Raw genomic sequence first — 13789 nt, forward strand, 5'->3', positions numbered from 1 at the left:
ACTTGTCATTACGCGTGTCAGCAACGGATCTGATCGCATTTAAAAATATAATGCCTATAGCCGCCTAACCTCATGTAATAACCGAACAGTCGATTGAATTACCCCCAATTAACCCACAGAAACCCGAAGCCTGTGACACACTTTCGAAGACCAGCGCAGCCGCCTACAGGTGTTGCAGTTGCTGGTTTCATTTAAACAACTCGCAACAACCCACAAAAGACGAACCATATCGGTCCCTCATTCCCTCACAAATGGGACACGCTCCAGATAGTGGCACCCGGTGCGTGGGGATCCAACCGAAGGATCGGATGTCCTAGTTTTAATTAATACTTTACAGCGCACAGCTTTACAACCGAACCTCTCGTGTGTCGTAAAACCGACCACTCGCTCCGATTGGTTCCGTATCTGCCTGTTGAAGATCAATCGCCAGGATACGATCGATGCGTTCACGACGACGGATTTGTGGGTCAAGCAGCTGAAGTTTAAATTACCCTCACTAGCACACAGCTCCGGCTGTCCCAAAAAAGGACCGACCGAAATCAAGATCCTTGCAGCTCGAAAGGGCTGGCTTCCTGGCATCCCGAAAACGGATGGCCCCATAAAGGTATTAATGATTTTATTTGTTTAGCTACCATTCTAATTAAACCCAGACATTACCCATACCGGGGGCATCTCGGTTCGAGATGCCATAAAACTCCCTTCGGTGGACACCGGCACCGGAACGTCCGTCACGCGGGCTCAACAACGGTCCTGTCGCCACCGTGACGCACGAGGGCACGCACTGGCACGTATAAAATGCAAATGTGAATCCCAAATTTATGATGCCGCCCTCGTACGACCGTTGAAGAATTTATTATTCCAATCGTAAAACCATTCACCGAAGCCGGCCCCCGGACGGGCCCTCGGGTTCTCATGACAATTCGAATGGTGGTGTCCGCTTTGAAGCCAATTGCATCGGTTTATCGGTTTATCCGACCGACCAAATCTGCTCACGGTTTCACGGGAGCCCACCACTCGGCTCCAGCTAGACAAATGGCCGTGGCAAATTGAGCCACTTTGGGCCACTCGTTCGGCCATCTTGTTGGATCGAGCACGCCGACTCGCCGTTGGTGGCATTGGCGGGAATTGCGTTTCGTTTCGGTGGTTGTTTTTTTTTTTTGCTTCTCTGCCTCTCGTTGCCTTTTTTTTTCTATTCCAACCCCACGAACCAGCCACACTCCCGATTATCGTAAATCCACCGTTGAGTTCTCGAAATAATAAAACGCGCCCCTGGCAACTGTGGGGCCTCCAGAAGCCACGAAGTTTGGAAATTTAATTAATTGGCTCACATTAAGCGCGCGCGTTGCATGCGTTCACCGCATTTTCGGTTGGCCAGAAAGTCCCACGCAAAAGCGAGAAAAAAAGCATGTAAGAAGCACACACACACTCGAGGAGAGAAAAAAAATGAACCACAAGAAGCATTCGTAATTCAATAACGATTTCAAATGGCCGAATATTTATTCTACCCTGGCTTCAGGGCTGCCCTTAATCAGGTATCGTCCCGGCGCATCTGCGTAATGAGCGATCAAACTAGTTCAGGATCGGACCCGGCCTTCGAAGCACGGTGGCAACCGAATAGCGGTCGTTACGATCCGGGCTGACTAATGGCATTAATTTTTCCAACTGTCAAAATATTTCCCATTCGGGCTCGTTCTCGGCTGGCCGTCGATCGACGCTACTGCCAGCAAACTCTTCCATCAACGGCTAAAACGAGCGCAACTTTAACCACACGAGCATGATTCCCACGAATTTTGCACGACACGCTCGATTCGCTCGATTCTACGCGCGTAATATTAAGCTACAAAATCTATTTACACGTCTCGTTGTCTGGTTGTGTTTAATGCAAATACCCAGCGAAAGAGTCGCAGCTGAGGCAGCGAAGAAACTGTTACCACGTGTGGAAACACCTTGTTCGTAACCTCCGGATGATTGGATGATGAAGTGCGGGTGATTAACCCTAATCAAGGCAGCTGGTGGTGGGCTGGCGATTAATTTAAAATTAGAAACGGCACAGCGTCTAAGCATTTCGTTATCAGCACCAGGCCGCGTGAACTCGAGAATGTGCTCAGCGTGCTAAGTACGCGAAGAGAGGTTTATTTTTAACATAAGCATGACTTTATGTTTAAACAGCATTCTAAGCTCAACAAAAATTAGCAGTGCTGAGACGAATTCATCAATTTCAATTTTAAATGTGTTAAACTCAAATGTCGTTTTAATATCAGTTGCTTATTTGATTAAATTGCAAAGCCGTCAATGTAAATTAGCAAACAGAGCTGTATATTACGCCTAAAATGTTTTATTTTCAGCAGCATATGAATACCATTCCACAGGCTGATAAGTTCTGCAATTCCCTCACAATGAAACAAGCAACTAAACATACCGCAAAAAAAAACCTGAACATAAAAACAAATATGTTTTACCATTTTCCCCACCCTCTAACGGTATGAACGAATTTGAATCAGCACCGTTTGGCTAAATCATCTCAACGATGTCGCTTCTGATACTGAAAACGGCAGCGATTACCCAGTCTTAGCCCTTGTTTATCTGCCCCATTGCTTCGCCCAATAAAACCTAACGATGACCCCCCCCCCCCTCTCCCCACGCTACACAAGTGATCCCAACGGTCGGAAAAAAAAATTTTTACTTGACGCACGTCACCAACCCACCCACCCCTTTCTACCACCCTCGCAACACATTTCCTGCCAGCGCGAATAATTGGAAACAAATTTTCCACCATCGCCGGTGGCCGGTTTCCGTCCTTCCGGCGGTGGTTTCTTTTCCAAAACGGTGGCCACATGCGTCACCGTATAAAAGCGGACGCATCATAATCGCCGGTGGGTGAAATCCACTCCCTCCCGTGGAAATTCACGGTCCCAGCATTAGCGTCCCGCACGGAAACCGCAGCACCGGCAGCGGGCACTAAGCAAACAGTTCGCTGCCGCTCCCTTTTTATGATGATCCTGTTAAAGTGATTATCATAAAAGTTATCATAATTCTATTATCTACGGGAGATTTGGTTCTCCCTTCGATTAGCTTCCCACTGCCTGTCCCATCGGCACCCTTGCCACCAGGAGATCCTTGTCTTTTTTTTTTTGCACAATCACGGGCACGGGTGTCCTTGCGCGAGGACGTTGCACACGCGCCAGCAAAGGGAACGTGTCATCCGAAGGGGACAGCAAAGTGATGAGAAATTGCACCACCCTCTCGTTAAGGGAGATAATAAAACCGGCGGCCACGGCTTAAAACGGCCAATTCGTTCTCTGCTACCCTTCATTAGTCATATCGTTGGGAATTGTTTTATGGGTTGCTGCTGCGGTGGAGATTTCTTTCTCCGTTGTGGCCTTTTTTTTGCGTTACTTCACCGTTATGGGAATGGAAATTGACTCGTGGAGAGAGAGAGAGAGAAAGAGGAATGAAAAAAAGACGCCCTCACCAGACTGGGCCCAGTTTGTTGACCATCTTCCTAATGGTATCACTTTGAAGCGATCACTTTGTTGTCCCGTTTCATAAATTTAGATTAAAAGCGCCATCCCGGACCGCCGTAACGAGATCCTTTCGCTTAGGACAGCTCACGGGAGGAGTGAAAAAAGCCACCCTAAGCCCATCTCCATTCGTTTGTTTACATCTTTCTCTCTCTCTCTCTCTCTCGCTCTTCCGTTCCTAATCCTGTTAGAGTGTGTAATCGGTGGATGAAAATTGTGGCTTTAGAAATTGATAAAACTTAATCCGCAATTTGAAACTGTCCACCCGGGGGCAATACGCATCATTAATCGTAGCAATACGTCATGTGTTTTATTTCGCATTGAAGATTTATTTACCTTTCCTTACTTGTGTGTGTGCGTTATGAGCCATTTTTGAAATTTGTAAACCAGCGCCTACTATGGTTTTTGCAGAGAGCAAGATGTATTTTCATACTACAACTTTGTGCCAGTTATGAAGTATTCGCGCACAAATTACCTTTTCCTGCAGCTCATCGAGGGGAAAACGTACCACATGGCGCTTTTCATTTTCATTCTCGCCCTCGCAACCACATCCCTACGCCGTCGCATTTCTAATGACGGACGAATAGACCGTAAACTGCATTTTATGAGATAATTTTCATCAAACAAGAAAGCTTCCCAAGCCGATGGAGGCCCCCTGAACATCTTCAAAGGATCGGCGCCTTGGTAATGGCCGCCGTTATGGAGATCAAAGACGGTGTGCGAATAAAACCGAAACCCAGAAGCCAGACAAACCAAATAAACGGACGCCGGTCGTAAGCAACGTGCTGTAAACGTTGACGATTCATTTATCGTTCATTTATCGTGTCGGCTTAAAACCGGGCGCACGGTTTCTGCAGGACTCGCGTTTTAACTGCACGCCAGCAGGGCGGTCGTTTGAGTTTTCCACTGGCCGTACGAAACCCCGGGGAAAAATCAAAGGAATTTTATTACTCGCTTGGTCGGTGATGAACACTCGTTACGCTGAAGAGCAGCAGTGAACTTTGGACTGCACCCGTCGGAAAGTGGGTTGATTTAATCTCTCTCTTGATTTGATGCATTTGTGAACAAATGTACAATTTGTATTGAGATTGTGACGAAATCAAGACACTAGAAATCGTTTCAGAGATAGTTATTGCCACGCTTTTATTCAGATCGTAAGTGAACAAAATTGGTGAAGAATATTTCGTCGCATGCGTATAAAAATGGGAACAAAATCAGACATGATTTACGAATACCACTTTTTCAATTTTTCTTAACCACTCTGGGCATCAATATCACTCCGGATAGTGTAAATATGGGGCACTTTCGCACACCTCATTTACGCGTCAACAGCGCATCAGAATGGGCCGTTTTAACGATGCAGAGCCGCTGTGGATCTTCATAAAAGTTAATTTGCCCACCGATGAGCCATTATCGTTTCGATGCCATTTTTCAACGCCCTCCGACGAGTGGAGCGACAAGAATTTGCATATTTTTATTCGCCAAAGGCTGGAGCAGATGCAAAGAAATGCGACATTATCAATGGATGATTTTATGGAAATGTATCACATTTTTTTAAATCAACAAGAAGCATAAAAGATGATTAATACTACCGAAAAGGGATCAATGAATCGGTGTATCGGTACTATCGATGAAACTTCACATATTTATTCTGTTGTGTGAAATTATTGTAAAACTGTGGATACATTTCATTCACAGATCGAGGATTTTTAACATTTTTAAATTGTTTGAATATACTGTAGCTAAGGAAACTTCATCAGACTGATGGCAATAATCAACCAACTCTTTTGCTGCGAATTACGCTGCATCACCAATCACCATCAGCATACCTTGTATGATTAGTCCTAAAGCATTGCAGAAAGACCAATTCGTCCAATCGGCAGCACCGAAACCGCGCATAATAAATTCCTCCAACAACCAGGCTGTGGCTGGCTCACGCAATGCGTCAGGAATGCAGTCCTTATTTGCGCTGGTACGATGCCGTCAACAGAAGCGGACCTTAACGGGGTGATCGAATTATAAACAAAACTAACAGATACACATGCTCCACCAATCATCGTGAGTGAGAAGCGTATCAAATCGAACGACGAACCAAACACGCGCGATGAATTCCGCTTGCGTTCCGTTGCTTGTGTTCCATCTCCCGATCATTCCGTCCCTAGGGAGACTGTATTCAAGAGGTATCTCTTGTTTCATTCATGGTTCACGGTTCGTAGTTAAACTTTGTGTGAAAAACTAGAGAATGAATGAGCTTCATCGTAAGACAAATAGATACCATCCAGAGAATTTATTTTGCTTTAAACGCATGTTTTAAACATCAATTTATTTAATCGTGGTTCATTATCTGTACTAATAACAAAAAAACAGCGACCCAAAGCCGTTCATAATAAATCCGAGTGGTTCGGCTTGGCACCAAATCAACTGCGATACGCCAATTAGCTCGTAAAAATCCTTCCACGCACGTTGATCAAAGCACGTGTTGGATTCGACGGATTCCACCGAAATGGAGCGCTAGAAAGCCCGCGTGAGCCGCGAAGGGTGGCCGCGAAGTGACAGCATTTTTCCACCGTCGACATGCGTACCGAATCCAACCGCTTCGGTTCGCATCGAACGGGGTTTGGAAGCAGTTTTAAACCCGTCGCTACCGGCGGCACCATTCGCAACATACGCGTATAATCCATGCTCGAGGGTGGTCCGAATTTTTGGTGATTTGAAGAAAACAAAGACACGAAACGAAACGAAACACCCGCGGGCTGCTTGAGCAATCTTTCCTCGAGGGCCCAGCGTTTCCGTCCCAATCCAAATTGGGTCAAATCGCTGTTTGATTGGTTGTTCCATCGTCGCGAGGTGATATTGAAACGTTTTTGGTTTGATGGAGAGTATGGCATAGCGATGTGGCAGAGAAATATCGAGCTGAAGTATCGTAGATCATAAAGATGTAACGATTTTTTTAAGTTCGTACATCCGTCAATTGCATTATGGTTTTGTACGTTTGTTTGATTTAATTTTGATCGTATCTATCCATGAATGAAACTAGATTTTCATTATATGTTTATTCAGATACCTGAAAAACACACTAAAAATACAAGATGCAATCAAATTGAATGTTTGTCTCAATCAAACAATAAAGCTTTTATGATATGGTTTCATGATCAACAGTATTTCTGAAGATCCTTTTCTAAGGGACATAGTCACGATGATTTTTACAAACGGTAGTGCCCAAAGAACAACGGAGCAGAAAACAACAAAATATTTCAATTTTAAGACAGGATCCTCAACAAAGAGGGTTTTGTGCAGCATTTTCAAAAGAATAGAACCTGCCTTCTCTTCAATCAATTTCCCATAAAATCGAGATATCGATCGCTAACAATCGCGCCTTGTCGTCTCACGATCAGGTGTAAAAGTTGGCGTACATCAGGGTTTCTAAGTTTTAACAGACGGAAAACACACAAATGCGGAAAAGGATTTAGTGACGTTTTGTGTGACGAAGGCGAAGGAAACGAATTCATTTCCAGGAATCCCATTGATGCTGCGCTGAAACTGAAGAGACAATTTGTCTACCATCCAGCGGACTGGCCATCGAATCTAGCAAACAATCTAACCAGACAAGGCAGACAGGACGTCGCCTCCGTACCAGTGCAGCTTCACACATCGTTCGACCCTAGCCAGAGATGCATCCACCTGATAAAGCCATCACAGCCGTGGGTTCGCCGTACGAAACTCGGCTGGGCGATTTCGAAGATCGATTAGTTTCATTCGATCGGTTTCGTTTGGGCCGAGCATCGCTTTCAGCGCGCGTGCAAAGTCATCGTCGCACGGCCAGTCACGGCAAGCGAGGGAAACTGAAAAGCGCGTTGAGAAACAAAACTATTATTGAGCCACCAACGGCGTCGTCTTCCAGCGCTGGATATTCAACATTCTGACCACAAGGCAAGGGAAAATGACGCTCACAGCCTTCTCACCATCTCGGGAGCTCTCGCTTTATCGAGGGGTCTATTTTCGGGCATCGAACGAAAAAAAAAGCAAACCCTCTAACGCTGGTGGTTGGTGTGAAAATTAAAATTTAAATATATGCATTAAGATTAGTGCCCAACGCATGTCAATCATGATCCCGGGCTCAAGGGGAATGCGTTGGTGGAGAATCGAGTCACGACGGTGTGTTGGGAAGGGTTTTTTATTCTGTTTCGCATGATCCAACGCCATGCCAGCTTCGACAACCAACGAGGATCTGATGACGATGATGAAGCCAATTTTAGCTCCTTCGTTCTACGGGAACTCATGAATGAATTTGCCCGTTCGGGCGAAGGATGAAAATTCATTGATCGAATCAAAAACAGGCCAATTGGGGTGATCGCGTGCACTCACAGTCTGTGAATCGATTGATACCTTAATGCTCACGATGATCATGCTGAAGGGCTTTAGTTTTATGAAATGTACACTTACGAACACGATGTACCTGTTATGAGACTTCATTAGCAGCTAATCGGAAAATCACATCTGGCTGCAAGCGTCGAACTATAGCGATATTAGATTTCATTTTGGACTTAATTTTTAATAAATTCATACAGCTATTCAACAAAGCTTCTTGTTTTAAGCTATGCAACAAAATACAATTAGATAAACCTTTTACAAGGTTCTGTTTTGCAATCCCGGTTTGAATCGTTTTTTTAAAGTTGAATCGATCAACGAAAAAACAGAACATACAGTCACAAGAACATTGAAAGAGCTCACAAAATAATGGACTTTGATCCTTCCACTGCACTTGCACGCAGCGTACCATCCGATTCACTCACGGTGCAAATCAGTTAGGCATAATTATAACAGCCACGCAAAATGATAACCCTTAAGCCGTTGCAACAAGCTCCAAAGCCTCATAATAACCGGCCCATGACTTCGAACGGGTTGAAAGTACGAAATAAACGGTTCACCTTCTCGTTCCCGTTCTACCTCGCGCGCCGAAAACATTTGTGACAAGAAGGTGATCTCGGAAGCGGCGATTATTCCGCACCGGCTCCGGCTCCGGACGATGGATTGCAAATTATGTACATTGGCATCTCAACGCGGCCCGAGCCCCCAGTTTACGTCCGCATCCACACCATCGCTATCATTAGCTTGCAGGACGCAATCCCGAGCACCCGTGGCACTGAAACGGTGCGATGAAAACATCATTAAGCCGGTAGCTTACTAACTACCGTGCTCGCCCGGGAGTTGTGGATTTGTTTCGGATGCCTTGCCGGTTTCCTGCCGTCCTCTGGCCAACGACACCCGTTTAGCCGTTGGTCGAAGACGCAGAAATGTCATGTCGCTCAAATCACCACCAAACCGCAACGGCAAAGCCACCCCACCGTGGCACTGAGTCAGCGGAATTGCGCTCATTTACATGATTTGGCCAGCCCATTTGATTAATCCGCACCCGGTCCGTGCGCTTCTGGCCAGGCCAGGCCTTCCGGGTGTTGGTTTTCGGTTTCGGACGCTTTTTTTCTCTCTCTCTCTCTCACTCTGTCTCTCTTTTTAACGCGCAGTGCACCAAAGCACCCCCCACCGAAGGAGGGTTGATTAAAAATTCAAATTCTCGTCAAGAATCTTTTCAACTGTCAAGAGCAGCAGTGACTCGAGCGGGCATCATTTTTTCGTATTTTTCAATCCAAGCAGGCTAAGAACAAGCGCGAGAGCAATAGTGCTCAACCGGTTGCGGGAATGAGAGAGCGAATGGCTCATTTCACGGTAGTCATACCCACATCAGCGACAGGACTCGATCGAGAACCTGATCTCGATCGCTGAGGCAGCTTCTGCGGAAATCGTTTCAAAAATCAACCCCAAGCAATCCTCCACGCGAGTCCATTTGGGGATCGATAGAAGAAGACGAACAAAACGGCCGCGTGTCTTCCGAAAGTGGTCAACGAATCCCGCGCCCGGTAGTAGCCCCCGATCGTGGGGATCGCGATTAAGGCTCGCGTCCGTCCACGACGGTTTGATGGGTGATGTGTTGAAAATATTAAAAATATTCCGATCGCGGCATTCCACCCTGCTGGTCGGCTGTCTAGCAGCGCTTCGCTAGTTCTTGGGCTAGTTCTTGTTTTCATTAGCGATCCCAAAAATCCGCCCCTCATCGGTTGCCTCGACAGAGCGAACAACAGGACCGTTTCAACACGGACGAGCAAGCGGAAATGTACGATCCACGTGTGTGTGTGTGTGTTTGCGTCCAAAATGTGGCCGCAAACGCAGCCACGGCAAGGGTTGTGTCAATCTTTTTGACCCCCGTTGACGGACGGACGTTCGCTTGAGCGGAGAAGCATTTTGGCTTTTATCACTGTCAGCCGGTTGTGAGCTGCCGGTGGAATGCGATCGGGAATGCGATCAACGCGGGGGATTTCTACGAATGAGTAGTTTGGATTTTGGTGAATCGAAGCGACTGCGCTTGAGCTATTTTTATCCACTAGCGCTTTGGTTTTGCTTGATGAACGATGGTCGATTTTGAAGCGAAAAGCCGTTGCTATTAGAATAACGAATAACATTATATGATGTACGTTCAGTGATTAACAATTTCTATATCCAAATATGTGAAGAGCTCATGTTGTTTCAGGTTGGCTTTTTAGAAATTAAACTCATGTAAAGGAAGGCACAAAGCAGAGCAATATTACTTTCAATCTTATATATCAACATAACGACACATATATCATATACCAACAGCAATAGTATTGAGCCAACCATACTTCAAACTATATTAGAGCACTTCATTATTTCCGGGCAATTTAACTGTTTGATAATATAAGTTTGAGTCTTTTTTTATTTCTTCAACCACTCATTTATAACATGCTATATTATGTTTTGAATAAGTTTTTCAAAACTCAACTGTCATCTTAAGTTCAAACACAAGCTTACGCAAATTACCCGCACTATAAAACTCTCGAAAAGAGTCCGACCACGAGCGGCCAAAATTGCCGAGCTTCTCCAACGATCAACCTCTGTCCAGCTTTCCATACTTTACTGTATAATTAGCATCGCTTACCGACACCGTGCCGTTGCGTGGCCACGATCAAACGAATTCTCACGCCGTCAAACGCACCTTACGCAAGGATTTAGCCCACCGTACACTAGTTTTGTTTGCATTTCAGCCCCTGAAAAAGCGCTACTCAAGAGGTGCCAAACGGTTTCGATTAACTGTTCAATCTAGCCATTGACTCCGTTTCAACCATGACACGGGAGTCAAATCAACTCCCCGTGCGACCGCAAGTCGACGGGGAAAAGAAAAGCGCAGGATGGCGAGAAAATCAATTCCCACACTCATCAAACTGACCGCATCGGCAGGCTCCATTCACGCGTAGCGCCTTCGGCTTCTCGAGCCGATCAAAACACATCCCTCAAGCCCTTCGACGCACAATGGAGCGCGAGGGAGGATCCCAAGATGATCCCGAACTGGACCAGAAATCTCATGATGATGCCCAGTGGACATTGAAAAGCTTCCCAAGGCGCCATGCACGATGGCTTTTTCGGGAAAATGTGCTAAGCGCCAGAGCGTGTTTGCGAAGAAAAACTCACTTCCATAACTAATACCATTAATAAGGTTGTGCAAAACGCGCCCGCTGAAAATAAGTCCGACTCGCAGTAGATGGAAACGGAACGAATGTTCAAACGTCGAACGCCAGTCGAGCTTCGCATTTAATCTATTTCTGATTTCTTAATTAATTGCGCTCTATAATTATCTATTAAAATGAGCCTCCCCTCTTCATTAAGACGTGAAACCGCGACGCGACTGAGAACCGGCTGGAAGTAAGCTGAACATAGACGAATCGCTTACATCATTTGCGTCCGCAGTGGGAAAAAACCGGGTCGTGGTGGATGAAACTGAAGGATCCTCAGGGAGCAGCTGTCGACATTCGCGAATTGATACCGAGCTTCCCCACGGCTGGAGGCCGACTTCTCCACTAATGGAGTGGAGTTCGAAGTGGAAGTTTGGTTGTTCCGGGTGAAACTCATTCGTCGCCTTTTGTGTTGTTTTTGAGGAACGGATCAAACCGTGTTCCTCTTCCAGCAAGCTTCAATAACTCGAGCACCGTTTTCCAGCGCTACCAAATGAACGGTTAGCCAATTTCACGCCAAGCTTAAGGCGTGATGGAGAGGTATATTCGAAAATAATGGACTCATTCATGCTTACGCTTCACGCAACGCACTTCAAGCAAGATGAGGCCACAGTCGATGGCATCGCGAGTATCTCGGGAAGCCATTTTCGCGTCATTCAACAATTTGCTGATGGGAAAGTTTGGGGCTGTGTGTATTAAGGCCTTTCAAAAACCGATGGGAAAGTTTGGCATGATTCGAAAAGGGGGTACATAAGAAGTAGAAGCATGTTACAGCAAAACAAATTCTTACTTTTTAGCTATAAACTTTGATATTTGTTCCTAGTGGCATGCTAAGAGCATACCATTATAGAGGCTGTATTTTTGCCGTAGAAATCGTGAAATCTACCACAATTTTCACCCTTTAAAACATCTTTGATTCTATGAAATTTCTCTAACAATGTATGAAGAGAACAAACGTACTGGAAATGCGTCGTATTTGGAATTTGCAAATCCAATGTTTAGCGCTTCCTCTTAACTATTTTTAACAATTACTCGTCGTTAGAGGAACAAACATTTAACCACTCTATGTATCAGGTGAACAAAATTATAATACATAATGAAATGTATAACATATACACATCCATTTTTACGTATAACATGTGAAACAAACATATTACATTTTTCAGGAGTTCGTGATTTAATTCCAACACTCCATCGCCTACAGTTTGGCTCAATTTGAGCGTAATTATGATAAGATGGCTTTTTAATCTACCGCCCCATTGGCATCAAAATGTGTTCCTGTAAAGCCGAGAACCCTTCGCTAGTTACCGAAATCACAAAACCCCAGATCCGGTCCTTTGGTCGGGCTTCTTACGCTGAATCGGCTTACCCAATTTGACCGTTTCCGTCAAACCGTGCACCGGCATCGGCATCGGCACATGTGCGGCTACCGGCTCGGAAGTGCGCCATAATTTCACACCCCTTTTTCGCGTGGAAAAAGATAACCCTTCCACGCCGCACCCGGTTCCATCTCTCTCCCAAACCCGTGACCGATCGGATATCGGATTGTTGTGATGATTTTCGCACTTTCTCACTCCAATTGACACGTTGCCCCGGTCAACAACGCAAGCCCCCGGGATAGTATGCGTGCGTGCGAGGCGTGCGTGTGTCACGGCTTCATCCCACGAAGCCAGGCTCGCGCGTCGAAAGGGTTACCCGGGTGGATAGGATTTTCCCCGGCGGCTAGCGTGTTAAAGCGCAAAACAGGCACACGCGAGGCACGGCGTAAGGCCCCGTGCTCCGTAAATTGCGTTTGCATTCGGGTGTGTAGGAACCCATGCGGTCGTAAACCGGGCTGGGACTGAGCCGGAAAAAAGGATTTCCCGACCCAATTTTCTCGGTCCCGCGTTCTGCACCCGAACGCCGACGATCGGCCCCCGTTTAACGGTCGCGACAACGATTGTTATCACGGGCGGGCGGGCGGTTGAAACCGGCAAGGGACCCTGGGCCCTGGCCCTCCCAAAGGGTGTGAAGTCAGCCCGAGGATGCGGCCTGATTTATCTAGCGGAACATCTTATTTTCAACCCCTTTTTTTCTGTCCCGTCCCATCAGCCGGGAATCTCGTGGGGTGGCCTTCGGGCGGAATTCGGGCGGTTGCTGTTGAAAAATAGCGCCTCGACGAAGCCATCAAAAAACTTGCCGAAGTGTTGGGAGTTTTCCCGACCGAACCCAAACGCCTTCCATTTATGACGCCTACGACGACGACGGGACAATCTCATGGAGCTGATCGGTGATGGAGTAGAAAGTCAGTGAGACAAAAAAATAAACCCAAAAAAGAAAACGCACCGCTCACTTCCTGGTTACACAAACTTTCGCAACTAAAGGAGCGGAACGGAACGAAAAATAATAGCACGGGAAAAAGAATTCCCCTTCGGTGGCGCAGTCCCTCGTGGAGATTTAGATTCTGTTTTGATTCGGCTTGTTCCACTTAATGAGATTTTAAAGTTAAATCGCTTCCAAGTGGCCCGGCCTAAGGAAAGCAGGCAGCGCAGCGTGCGTATCCTTGGGGGTGTCCTTTTTCTCCCTTTTTTTGTTTACGACACCCGCCATTCGATGCGAGCGACGAAAGCGAACCGGAACGACGCTTTGCAATTTTTGCCCATAAAACACCGCGTCATGGGTGAAACAAATCAGAGAGGCAAAACAATA

Source organism: Anopheles nili, chromosome 3, assembly GCF_943737925.1.
Source record: "Anopheles nili chromosome 3, idAnoNiliSN_F5_01, whole genome shotgun sequence".
In the NCBI taxonomy this organism is placed as follows: Eukaryota; Metazoa; Arthropoda; class Insecta; order Diptera; family Culicidae; genus Anopheles; species Anopheles nili.